Source organism: Rutidosis leptorrhynchoides, chromosome 4 (genome assembly GCF_046630445.1).
Source record: "Rutidosis leptorrhynchoides isolate AG116_Rl617_1_P2 chromosome 4, CSIRO_AGI_Rlap_v1, whole genome shotgun sequence".
Lineage (NCBI taxonomy): Eukaryota > Viridiplantae > Streptophyta > Magnoliopsida > Asterales > Asteraceae > Rutidosis > Rutidosis leptorrhynchoides.
In genome coordinates this window covers 129,383,185-129,397,762 of record NC_092336.1, presented here as the reverse complement: position 1 = coordinate 129,397,762, position 14,578 = coordinate 129,383,185, and positions in this window count along the sequence as shown.

Genomic DNA, 14,578 nt, shown 5'->3' with positions numbered 1-14,578 from the left:
TATCCTTGCCATGAAATTGGCAGTCAGAAGAAATCAAACTCAGGATCGGCCCTGTAATTTGAAAAGGCTGAGTGATGTTCGGTTGAGTAATCGAATTGCCTTGGCCACCCCGGGTGGCCTTCAACTTTTGCGCCATAGTCTGAGGATGAGGTGGTTGTTCTTGGTCAGCCATATCTTCAGTCTCGAAAAGATCTAATGAAATGTAAGATTCTTCTTCTTCTCTGATTTCAGGTGGTGTATCGGGCACCACACTCTCAGAACTACTTCCCAAATTAATTATATTAGCACTCGAAGAAAAAGATGAATCCACTGTAGACTGTTGCTCTTGACTTAAAGCTCTGAATAACTCTCTTTCGAGTTCTGCAAATGGTTGAAGAATCGGAGAATTAGAAGAACGCGTATGTGGCATGCACTACCTGTTATCTGCGAAATCACAACTAACAACTGATTAAACGCACCGATTCAACTGAGAATAACGAAAAGAAATAATAAACTATAACTAACTAAACCAAGAACAATTAGATAACAATCTTAATTTTTGACACAACTGTCCCTGGCAGCGGCGCCAAAAAATTGATGTGTAAAATCGTGTCTATAATTTATCAATGGAAATGCCGGTTATTAAAAGATTACACACTAACGGGCAGTGTACCCGATCGTGTAGCAGTATAGATATTGGTAAAATCCAAGATCATTCCAAGGACAGTATTAAGTGAGAATTAAGTTTGAAACTAATAAAAGTAAACTAAGTTAAACTATGAAAATGGAAAGTACGAGAATATTTGTTTTGTGGCTATTTAATGATTAGCCAAATCAAAGATAGATCAAAAGTAAAAGACAATATTTTTGGGTTTTTAAGTTTAAATAAATCAAATTGCAGACTCAACGGAAAATAAAGATAGTTTGAATTCAATAGATAAAAGGATGTTCGCCTAGATCTCCTATTCGCAGTGTTGGATGATTTGTTATTAAGCACTAGTTCTATTTATCAATGCACGCAATTACAGAGTCGGTTTACCCAGAGTTCTCTTTTAGCAAACACGTCAAACTAGGATTTATTGGCTTAGGGTTCCCTTTCACCAAAGACCTCTTTCGTTTGTGACTTAGTAATTAGCTAATTATAAGATTAAGATTCAATTGGTTACGCGTTCGCTCCACACAATTCACCCCTATTTTTTTCAATCAATGTTACCCGGTTTACCCCCTTGGTCCAGTAAGCACCCAATCGGTTAAGACAAATCAATTGAAAATTAGATCACTAAATTGAAACAGGGTTCCCTTTGTTCAAACAAGATTCACTAATCAACCAAGTAACAATAATCAACACCCACAAGAATGGTTCTTAATCAAAACTCATAATTATCATGCATTAATCAATAAAACGTTAAAGTATCATCCAAACACATACGAATATTCAATCTAGACAAACATTAAAAGCTTAGCCAATCATGGCTAGAACAAAAATCACAAATAAACAATTAAGAGTATTCATAATGATGTTAAGAATTAAACCTAATGAAAATTGTGTTCTTGATTGATAGACGGATTGAGACTTGTTTCCGGAATGATTGATGTGTTAGAATGACCTTGAGAAACCCCAAAAATCACCTAAGTTCGTCAAAAAGCTGCTGGAAATCGTCTGGATGTGAAAGTGTCAAGTTAGGGTATTTTTCGGGCTTTAAATAGGAAACAAAAACTGAACCGGGCTCAAAGTGGCGCGGCGCGCCATGTACCCGCGCGGCGCGCCAAATGGGTGCGCGGCGCGCCATTTGCTGTAAAACTGCTTTCAGGTCTTCTGAAAACTGTCGAACTTATTTTCTAGCCTACTGGAGTGGCGCGCCACCTTTTGGAGCGGCGCTCCAGACCTCTTTTTGCTGAATCTGAGCTGAAAACTCACTAAAATCACCTGTTTTCGAACCAAACTCGAATCAAACCAATCCCTATCACTTGCTTTCATATAAAATCACTAAAAACCATCAAATATCTTCAAAATTCATCTCCTTGATCTTTCACAACTCTTATCAAAATAACACCAAATCATATCCAAAAGGACCAAAATGTACCCGATATCGCTAAGGAAAACGCGTACGAAATATGCGATATCATAGGTCTTTCTTAAGAAACTCTAAAAAATTCGACAAGTCATATTCGCGCACATCAATGACATACTCTTGTTGCCAGCAAGATTGATAATTCATCACTTCCCGATCAAATTCACCTCCGTAATTAACTTGTAAGGCAACATTCAATGGACTTATTTTGAACAATTGAGAGTGTTTAAGAAGTTGAGAATTTTTGAAGTGTAAATTTATGATGAGAAAACTGGCCTATATAAAGAGAAAAAAATATATAGTTGTTGGGTTTTAAAATATAGCCGTTCGAATGAATACTATTTATTATTTTTATTAAATAATGTGTTAATTACATATATAAAATGTAAAAATAAAAAACATATGGCTGACTGTGATGTTACAGTTACGGTTAGAAATGGTCTTAAACTACCCCGTATAGTTTTGTAAAAATACTTTTGTTAATTTTAATAAAATTACTTTGCTAATAATTTAGTTATAATAAAATGAATATTTCTTCCGACCCAAAATTTATTAACCTCACTTTTCTTCAAGTTGCAACTGCCACTGCCACTGCGATATCCTTTCCTTGTCGTTGATAATCGACAATCGTACTAAGCTGCCACCGATCTACTGTGTTCCATCGTCTATTTCTCTAACAGCCACCAAATAATTTACGCAAACTGCAGCTAGATCTGGTCTGTTTGTTAATTTTGTTTATTCGTGTTATAAATTGTACTTTTTATGTTTGTTAAATTTTTTTCTCTACTTTTATGCCCAAATTTGGTTCATGGCTATTATTTATCTCCATGTTACGCTTGACGAGTCGGTGGGTATTGATCTTGATTCTAGGTTGTTAGATGGATCTTTAAAAATGTTCATTTGGTAAATAACTGCAAATAACAGTGGTCGGTGACAGTTGTTAACGGTAATCGGTGACGGTGGAGGTTAATGGTGGAGGTGTGGTGTCAGGATGTTAGTACCCTTGTAAAAGAAAAGATAGAAATTAAAAAGGAAGTAAAATGACTAAAATAACCCCGTGAAGAGTAAATGGCTCATGACAATTAGTATAGTTTATAATGAGCAAAAAGATTATCGTGTCGTTGGCCACCACCTGATCATATCCAGGATTCATACATGTTGGATATATGGTTTAAATATGCTTGGATAAACTTTTGAATCGTGTAAACACTTTCCTAATAAAGTATTTCCACCCGATATAAATATATTGCCTTAGGATTACACAAAATCTTTATTGAGATAAGACAAAGGCATAACTCGAATATAGGCAATTAAAATTTAGAGTAAAAAACATAGATAATTTTATATAGTGAGTGTTCATGTTTTCATCATCTTTGAATGTGAGACAAATACTATCTATATATAGAGTATGAAAGGTTACACATTTTGGCTAAAATGTACAATGAATGGTTACACCTTTTAGCTAAAAAGTGTCTATTAATGGTTACACCATTACATTAAGGTTTACACCATTTCATGATTAGTTGTGTCTTTTGGTAAAAAAAAACGCACCACTAACAAACACAACCTCTCAATTAGATGACTCTGGTTAGCTTAAACAAGCGTGTACTTCACACTCTTCTAATTTGTTATAAAGCTAACTCGGAATTCATTTGTCTCAAGTAAATCACCTTATCACACAAAATGACCAATGACACAAAAATCACCAACAATACCTAGGGATGGCAAAAAGACCCGTACCCGATTTGGGTAAACCCGAGACTTTGGTTCGGGTTATGGTCCGGGTATTCGGGTCGTGGGCCGAGTATGGAATAGTTTTGATTATTTTTGCGGGTTCGGGTATGGGGATGGGTTTAGATACAAACCCGCATACTCGACCCATATACCCGACTCACATACCCGACTCGAAATTTCATAATAAAGTTTAGTAATAATAATATAAGCTACAATGTAATATTGTACTATTGTTCGATATTATAAATAGTCATTTAGATTTAGTACTCATTTTAATAGAATTAGTGAAACAAAAATTGAAATATGTGAACGATGATGAATGAGAAGACTAATTGAAAGCCTTGGTGCTTCCAGCGTTTAAGCCACCTTTTGTGAAATAAGCTTACGTATTATTCCACTTGAGCTAAGCGATCTTCATGGCATTGACATTGCTATCCATAAAAAAACCTTGCTCGTTGCTTCAATGTTCTTCATAATAGTCTCCGAACACTTTTGAATAATGTCAACCTCACTTTAATCGAAAGAAAAATAGACTTGCATGTAAAAAGTTTATAAAGAAATGTCTTGGTCAATCCTTGCTATTAATGATGTGATTTATGTTTGCACCGATAGGGAGTCCTAAGTATTTAGTCGGAAAATGACCAACCTTTCGACATGAAGTAACCGCCATTTCCTCTGCCTCCACGCCACTGACCCCAATACCAACAACACACGTTTTGTCTACACCTACTTTTAAACCTGACACCATAGTAAATATATAAATATACAATGTATCATGTTGGTGTTGTTTGAGTTTACCGAATTGATTTTAGTTTAACTTTAAGTATATGGTATCTTGTTTGTTGTGGTTTACGGTGCATCTCTTGTTGTGAATAGGGGTGGGCAAAACCGGATATCCTAAATTTCGGATACCCGAAAATTTGGATAGTGAATTCGGCAATCCAAAATTCGAATCCGAAATTTCGGTTATCCGAAATTTCAGATTTTGATATCGGATTATCCGAATATTCGAAGTGTATTCTAATAAATGCAAAATATACAAATGACAAAATACACATTACATAACATGTCACGTACACCTAAGTATAACATTTTGAATTTCATGCTACAAAAGTTCATAACACGATTAACACATCATCGTAACAAACACAATAAAGTTCAAAACACGATTACCACATCATCGTAACATAAACATAACAATGATCTGGTTTAGCTGTTTACATAGAGATATTTATACTAATTATCTGGTTAATATATACTCGTATATTTCTTATAACTTTGGATGTGCTTATATATAGTAATTTATGTTGGAGGTTTTATTGAAATTTCGTGTAGGGTAAAATAATCGATAGCCGGATAAATCACTGAATCGTGGTATCACTTTCCGAAAGTAATTATTCGACCCTTATTGCCTGGGTTACACGAATATCACTTTGGGATAAGACAGAGATTAGTTCTTGTTATTGGCAGTAAACAAGAACTCTTTTGCATAAGAGTATTAAGGTGTTTTTTGTATCTATTTTTTCTCATGAATGATAGTCCTTATTTATAGGCACCCAAAAACAAGTATTATTTCACGATGGAGATGTTTCACTAACTAATTTCCTTTTCAAATCTAAAACAAATCATTTTCATAAAGTTGTTTGTTTTATTTCCAAAAACCAAATCAAGGAAATCAATTAAATCCTTTTCATAAAATTCAATTTCCTTTTCAAATCTAAAACAAATCCTTTTCATAAAGTTGTTTGTTTTATTTCCAACAACCAAATCAAGGAAATCGATTAAATTCTTTTCATAAAGTTGTTTGTTTTATTTCCAACAACCAAATCAAGGAAATCGATTAAATCCTTTTCATAAAGTTGTTTGTTTTATTTCCACGATGGAGATGTTTCACCTAGTGCAGGAATAATACTTCCGTAATCACTCAAATTTGTGATAATGGAAAACCACTTTCGGGTCCGGGTAATCTATCACTTAATGTGTGTACACTCCGTATCTCTTAACCCATTTACAAGTGTAGATTAAATCCCTCAATTATACTAAATTTCCAACAATTTATCATGTATCATATAATAACTTCATGTTTTTTCATTAAAGTAAATATAATATCGTTCTAGAACGTGAACAAGTTATAATTAGTATGTCATACTCGCTACAATAAAAATGATACGCATCCATCCTGTGAGGATGAACCAAACAAAAAGCATATCAAAATATGAATGCATGCGAGTTTCAGAAAAAAGAATATTGATAAATCATAGTACACTACTTTACTCTTTGTAACGATTGATTGTTTTTAATAGCTATCTTTGTTCTTTTTACTCTTGAAAGTTAAAAGGTTAGTCTACCTTGAAAGCTATAAAGTCCATAAGTCATTACCCATTGAGTCACTAAACTATAAATATAAATATATTAGTGATAAGTGTATTTTATTTCGGATATCGGATTATCCGAATATCTGAATATTTTGAAAAAATGATCCGATATCCGAAAATCCGGATACCCTTTTTCGGATATCCAAAAATTCGGATATCCAAATTTTCGGATATTTTCGGATCGGACTTTCGGATAATTCGGATTTGGATATTATGTCCACCCCTAGTTGTGACTCGTGTATGTTATATCGAATTTAGCCTTTTATTCTCCCAAGAAATATCTAGTTTTAATAAAATATTGTACAATAATACATATTCCATAATTTGTTTTGTATAATTGTTGTGCAATCATCCAAATAATATAATAAAACATACTACATATTATATTAGCATAAAAAGGGTAAAATTAATCCTTTGACGCCCCCACACTAGCAGGTGCCACAATCAACATGTGAGAGGAAAATAACGTAACATATGCTTAAAATCAAGAACACTCGACTGGGATTGAATCCATGACCTCCGCATTATGATGCATATCCTTAATCACTATACTACCATTGCTGGGACAAAATAGAGCATCAATATATAGTAAATGGTATCATCCATTATCACATTTTTTATTGATATAGTTTAGTAAGATAGCTATGAATTTAAATTTGAATAGTTGAAATGAATTAGGAAGCCCGCGCATTTTGACAGGATAAATTTTTTCTTTTTTGAAAAATGTTTTAAAAAATAGGAAAAGGCGAAATTGTTGACATCAGCATGATGTAAGTTGACGTCATCATATTTACCGTTCACTTGTTTCTTTTTTTTCTTGGCGGAAATACGATTAACTTTTATAACAAATTATGTGTTCAGATGTAACCCTAACACGTACCAGTCAAGAGAAACATACAAGGAAAAAAAACCGATCAACTAACAGTATCTCACAAAACTAAACAACTGCGAAAAAGGAACCTATGATATACTTTTTTCTTGTTTAGTATATGCGAAGTATATTTATTTATATATTACTCCTTTTCTGAAGGATTTGAACTCAAGACTTTAAGGTAAGAGGGACACATCGATATCATCATATCAATGACTTCTATCTATATATAGTATCGTATAAATATCTAAAATGATGATGATGTCATAAATAAAGATTATCCAAGCTTAAAAAAATTCAAAAATGAATAAAAAATTTATAAGCCACTCATGATGATGTCATTAAAAATTAATTATATTTAATAAAAATATAAACATGTTCATTGTATAATGTATGAAGCATTATGTACAACCTTATGATAAAATACCCTCATGAGCATTTGTACAGTATTTAAATACAACCTTATGGTAAAACACCCTCATGACCATATGTACAGTATTTGAAGCATTATGTACAACCTTATGATAAAACATCTCCATGACCATGTGTACATACTTTAAAATAAATTGTACAGTCTTTTACAAAACACCCTATGAACAACCTTATGATAAAACATCTCCATGACCATGTGTACATACTTTAAAATAAATTGTACAGTCTTTTACAAAACACCCTATGAACACATGTATAAACTTTCAAGCATATTTGTAATACCCCGTCAAAATGTGGCTTTGACATGCTGTATTACCAGAGGTCAAAGTCTGATCGATGCAAGCTATATGCAACATTTCAAAAGTAATAGTGGCACTTTTATTCAAAAACCAAACGTTTACAATACTTAAAGTTAAAAACCAACAAAATACTAACCAAAAACCAAATGTATTTAAAATGAAAAGTCATAATGCCACTATCAAAGTTTAAACAAGTCTTCAATCCATATGCATGATCTCTACTGCCTTACTAGCTACAGCGGAAGTATTCTCTAATTACCTGAGAATAAACATGTAAAAACGTCAACACAAAGGTTTAGTGAATCATAAGTTTAAGTAGTATAAAGTGTAGAGTATAGACCACAAGATTTGTTTGTTTGCATGCTTTGCCGGCATCTTTAAAATATAAAAAGATTCTATAAGTTTGAGCACCCGGTAACTAAGCCTTAACGTTCGTTTAGTACCCCTGTTGTTATGTACACCTACCCAAAATGTACCACCTCAAATAGTATACGCCCGTTAAGTTTAGGTTAGTTTCTAACCCGGACGGACGGGGATGTCAAGCCCTATGGATCCATATACAACTATTCGCGCCCACCAGTTCTTATAACCGGTAGTTACTAGTTACAAAAGCTAAGGGATTTTTAGTTATAACTCAACATAGAATGTAAGTTTAGTACTTGGGTCTACGTGTAAAATAGAAAAAAAAAACATGCATTCTCACCCTGAAAACAATTTATAAAACAAATAAAAAGTTGGGGCTATGACTCACCTTATGAGCACAGTAACAGTGTGATAAAAAATAGCAGCGGTAGTCCAAAGTTGTCAACCTATCATCATTAGGGTTTCAGTTAGTTGGATCATCATGGTCATCATCACCATCATTATAGTTATGTGTTTGATATATATGTTCATATATATTACCGATGTCCTTTTTAGAGTTTACAATGTTAATTATTCCCATAGTTTAGATGTTGCATAACTCAAACGATCCTCGTTGCTATCAAGTAAGTCAATGGACAGCCAGATGTAACCTGGGGCCAGGACTCTTGATCCGACTTTAAGTCGTGACATTCAAGATCCACAACCTTATCCCAAACTGGCAAACTAGACACCATCCATGACCGTGAGTAGCAGTGAGTCTCGTGAAAGTCATACGTTATTTGTTTGTGATTATAGTTCCACGTATGTTCTAGTGAGTATAGGAATACTTCACTTGATTATTTCTTTCCATGTATATACTTACACACATACATATATACTTCTAATTATGAGGTACGTATATATGTATCTACATTTATACATGCGTGCACTCATGTATTCATGTATATCTACATATACGCATGAACATAATCTTTCATATATATCTATATGTTTCATATATACAATATCATATTCATGTTAGGGTTTTACGAATAAAATATATATACATACATTTAATATTTTATACTTTTCACATAACACATAACTCATAGTCTTATATTTAAATAAGTATTATCGTAAAATATAAGTATTTATGTATCATACTTTGTTATCTTAATTCATAAAACATTATATATAAAATTTTAGCTATATACTTTATATAATAATATATAGTTCAGGGGTTAAATAGTAAATATATAATTCTTTTAAACTATTTTGTAACTATTAATAAAGATCAGGGACCAAAGTGTAAAAATCCAATTTTTAATCACCATTTTCTTTTTCTCTTCCTGATCGAGCATCAGGCTTTTTTTTTTCAATTCAAAACAATCTATATTATAATCTCTTAATTTTTATATCAATATTAGTGTTTCATATTCATAACCATAATAGTATAAGTATATAAATTTAAACAGTTAAGGTTATGATTCATACGGAACAAGAACAAGAGAGATGATGTTTGAAGGTGGTGGCGTGAACAATAGAAGATGAGCAGCAGAGGCAGCCCAAAACCTTCAGTTTTGGTGCTGTTTCACGAACAGAAACACAGCAGCAGCTGCTGCAAACTGTGGTGGGTTCGGATGGTGATAAGTGGCGATAGTGTAGTGATGTTTGGCGGCCAGAAATAGCAACAAAAAGGCTACTGCAGGTGGCGGTTTACATCAGCAAACAGGTGGTGATGGTGGTGGTTTGTGGCTACAAAAGACAGCAGCAAGTGGCGGTGATGGTGGTTGTTTTTGGTGGTCGGCGGTGGTGATGTGGGGGAAGTGATAGTTGCCGAGTTCAAGAGGAAGAGGAGGAGAGAGTTGTGAGTTTTTAATGAATGAATTTGTGTAGGTTTAAGGGTTCGGCCAAATAGTTAGAGTTTGATCACAATCCAAATTACTCAAGGAATGATCTAGAATTGTGATTAGGATTAGGATGAACACAAAGAAGTTGGAGTTAGTTTAGGATTAGACTTGAAATGTCCCGTTCTTATTGATTAAAAACGTTCCATATTAATTGATTTCGTTGCGAGGTTTTGACCTCTATATGAGACGTTTTTCAAAGACTGCATTCATTTTTAAACAAACCATAACCTTTATTTCATCAATAAAGGTTTAAAAAGCTTTACGTAGATTATCGAATAATGATAATCTAAAATATCCTGTTTACACACGACCATTACATAATGGTTTACAATACAAATATGTTACAACAAAATAAGTTTCTTGAATGCAGTTTTTACACGATATCATACAAGCATGGACTCCAAATCTTGTCCTTATTTAAGTATGCGACAGCGGAAGCTCTTAATAATCACCTGAGAATAAACATGCTTAAAACGTCAACAAAAATGTTGGTGAGTTATAGGTTTAACCTATATATATCAAATCGTAACAATAGACCACAAGATTTCATATTTCAATACACATCCCATACATAGAGATAAAAATCATTCATATGGTGAACACCTGGTAACCGACAATAACAAGATGCATATATAAGAATATCCCCATCATTCCGGGACACCCTTCGGATATGATATAAATTTCGAAGTACTAAAGCATCCGGTACTTTGGATGGGGTTTGTTAGGCCCAATAGATCTATCTTTAGGATTCGCGTCAATTAGGGTGTCTGTTCCCTAATTCTTAGATTACCAGACTTAATAAAAAGGGGCATATTCGATTTCGATAATTCAACCATAGAATGTAGTTTCACGTACTTGTGTCTATTTTGTAAATCATTTATAAAACCTGCATGTATTCTCATCCCAAAAATATTAGATTTTAAAAGTGGGACTATAACTCACTTTCACAGATTTTTACTTCGTCGGGAAGTAAGACTTGGCCACTGGTTGATTCACGAACCTATAACAATATATACATATATATCAAAGTATGTTCAAAATATATTTACAACACATTTAATATATTTTGATGTTTTAAGTTTATTAAGTCAGCTGTCCTCGTTAGTAACCTACAACTAGTTGTCCACAGTTAGATGTACAGAAATAAATCGATAAATATTATCTTGAATCAATCCACGACCCAGTGTATACGTATCTCAGTATTGATCACAACTCAAACTATATATATTTTGGAATCAACCTCAACCCTGTATAGCTAACTCCAACATTCACATATAGAGTGTCTATGGTTGTTCCGAAATATATATAGATGTGTCGACATGATAGGTCGAAACATTGTATACGTGTCTATGGTATCTCAAGATTACATAATATATAATACAAGTTGATTAAGTTATGGTTGGAATAGATTTGTTACCAATTTTCACGTAGCTAAAATGAGAAAAATTATCCAATCTTGTTTTACCCATAACTTCTTCATTTTAAATCCGTTTTGAGTGAATCAAATTGCTATGGTTTCATATTGAACTCTATTTTATGAATCTAAACAAAAAAAGTATAGGTTTCTAGTCGGAAAAATAAGTTACAAGTCGTTTTTGTAAAGGTAGTCATTTCAGTCGAAAGAACGACGTCTAGATGACCATTTTAGAAAACATACTTCCACTTTGAGTTTAACCATAATTTTTGGATATAGTTTCATGTTCATAATAAAAATCATTTTCTCAGAATAAAAACTTTTAAATCAAAGTTTATCATAGTTTTTAATTAACTAACCCAAAACAGCCCGCGGTGTTACTACGACGGCGTAAATCCGGTTTTACGGTGTTTTTCGTGTTTCCAGGTTTTAAATCATTAAGTTAGCATATCATATAGATATAGAACATGTGTTTAGTTGATTTTAAAAGTCAAGTTAGAAGGATTAACTTTTGTTTGCGAACAAGTTTAGAATTAACTAAACTATGTTCTAGTGATTACAAGTTTAAACCTTCGAATAAGATAGCTTTATATGTATGAATCGAATGATGTTATGAACATCATTACTACCTTAAGTTCCTTGGATGAACCTACTGGAAAATAGAAAAATGGATCTAGCTTCAATGGATCCTTGGATGGCTCAAAGTTCTTGAAGCAAAATCATGACACGAAAACAAGTTCAAGTAAGATCATCACTTGAAATAAGATTGTTATAGTTATAGAAATTGAACCAAAGTTTAAATATGATTATTACCTTGTATTAGAATGATAACCTACTGTAAGAAACAAAGATTTCTTGAGGTTGGATGATCACCTTACAAGATTGGAAGTGAGCTAGCAAACTTGAAAGTATTCTTGATTTTATGAAACTAGAACTTTTGGAATTTATGAAGAACACTTAGAACTTGAAGATAGAACTTGAGAGAGTTCAATTAGATGAAGAAAATTGAAGAATGAAAGTGTTTGTAGGTGTTTTTGGTCGTTGGTGTATGGATTAGATATAAAGGATATGTAATTTTGTTTTCATGTAAATAAGTCATGAATGATTACTCATATTTTTGTAATCTTATGAGATATTTCATGCTAGTTGCCAAATGATGGTTCCCACATGTGTTAGGTGACTCACATGGGCTGCTAAGAGCTGATCATTGGAGTGTATATACCAATAGTACATACATCTAAAAGCTGTGTATTGTACGAGTACGAATACGGGTGCATACGAGTAGAATTGTTGATGAAACTGAACGAGAATGTAATTGTAAGCATTTTTGTTAAGTAGAAGTATTTTGATAAGTGTATTGAAGTCTTTCAAAAGTGTATAAATACATATTAAAACACTACATGTATATACATTTTAACTGAGTCGTTAAGTCATCGTTAGTCGTTACATGTAAGTGTTGTTTTGAAACCTTTAGGTTAACGATCTTGTTAAATGTTGTTAACCCAATGTTTATAATATCAAATGAGATTTTAAATTATTATATTATCATGATATTATCATGTATGAATATCTCTTAATATAATATATATACATTAAATGTCTTTACAACGATAATCGTTACATATATGTCTCGTTTAAAAATCATTAAGTTAATAGTCTTGTTTTTACATATGTAGTTCATTGTTAATATACTTAATGATATGTTTACTTATCATAATATCATGTTAACTATATATATATCCATATATATGTCATCATATAGTTTTTACAAGTTTTAACATTCGTGAATCACCGGTCAACTTGGGTGGTCAATTGTCTATATGAAACCTATTTCAATTAATCAAGTCTTAACAAGTTTGATTGCTTAACATGTTGGAAACATTTAATCATGTAAATATCAATCTCAATTAATATATATAAACATGGAAAAGTTCGGGTCACTACAGTACCTACCCGTTAAATAAATTTCGTCCCGAAATTTTAAGCTGTTGAAGGTGTTGACGAATCTTCTGGAAATAGATGCGGGTATTTCTTCTTCATCTGATCTTCACGCTCCCAGGTGAACTCGGGTCCTCTACGAGCATTCCATTGAACCTTAACAATTGGTATCTTGTTTTGCTTAAGTCTTTTAACCTCACGATCCATTATTTCGACGGGTTCTTCGATGAATTGGAGTTTTTCGTTGATTTGGATTTCATCTAACGGAATAGTGAGATCTTCTTTAGCAAAACATTTCTTCAAATTCGAGACGTGGAAAGTGTTATGTACAGCCGCGAGTTGTTGAGGTAACTCAAGTCGGTAAGCTACTGGTCCGACACGATCAATAATCTTGAATGGTCCAATATACCTTGGATTTAATTTCCCTCGTTTACCAAATCGAACAACGCCTTTCCAAGGTGAAACTTTAAGCATGACCATCTCTCCAATTTCAAATTCTATATCTTTTCTTTTAATGTCAGCGTAGCTCTTTTGTCGACTTTGGGCGGTTTTCAACCGTTGTTGAATTTGGATGATCTTCTCGGTAGTTTCTTGTATAATCTCCGGACCCGTAATCTGTCTATCCCCCAATTCACTCCAACAAATCGGAGATCTGCACTTTCTACCATAAAGTGCTTCAAACGGCGCCATCTCAATGCTTGAATGGTAGCTGTTATTGTAGGAAAATTCTGCTAACGGTAGATGTCGATCCCAACTGTTTCCGAAATCAATAACACATGCTCGTAGCATGTCTTCAAGCGTTTGTATCGTCCTTTCGCTCTGCCCATCAGTTTGTGGATGATAGGCAGTACTCATGTCTAGACGAGTTCCTAATGCTTGCTGTAATGTCTGCCAGAATCTTGAAATAAATCTGCCATCCCTATCAGAGATAATAGAGATTGGTATTCCATGTCTGGAGACGACTTCCTTCAAATACAGTCGTGCTAACTTCTCCATCTTGTCATCTTCTCTTATTGGTAGGAAGTGTGCTGATTTGGTGAGACGATCAACTATTACCCAAATAGTATCAAAACCACTTGCAGTCCTTGGCAATTTAGTGATGAAATCCATGGTAATGTTTTCCCATTTCCATTCCGGGATTTCGGGTTGTTGAAGTAGACCTGATGGTTTCTGATGCTCAGCTTTGACCTTAGAACACGTCAAACATTCTCC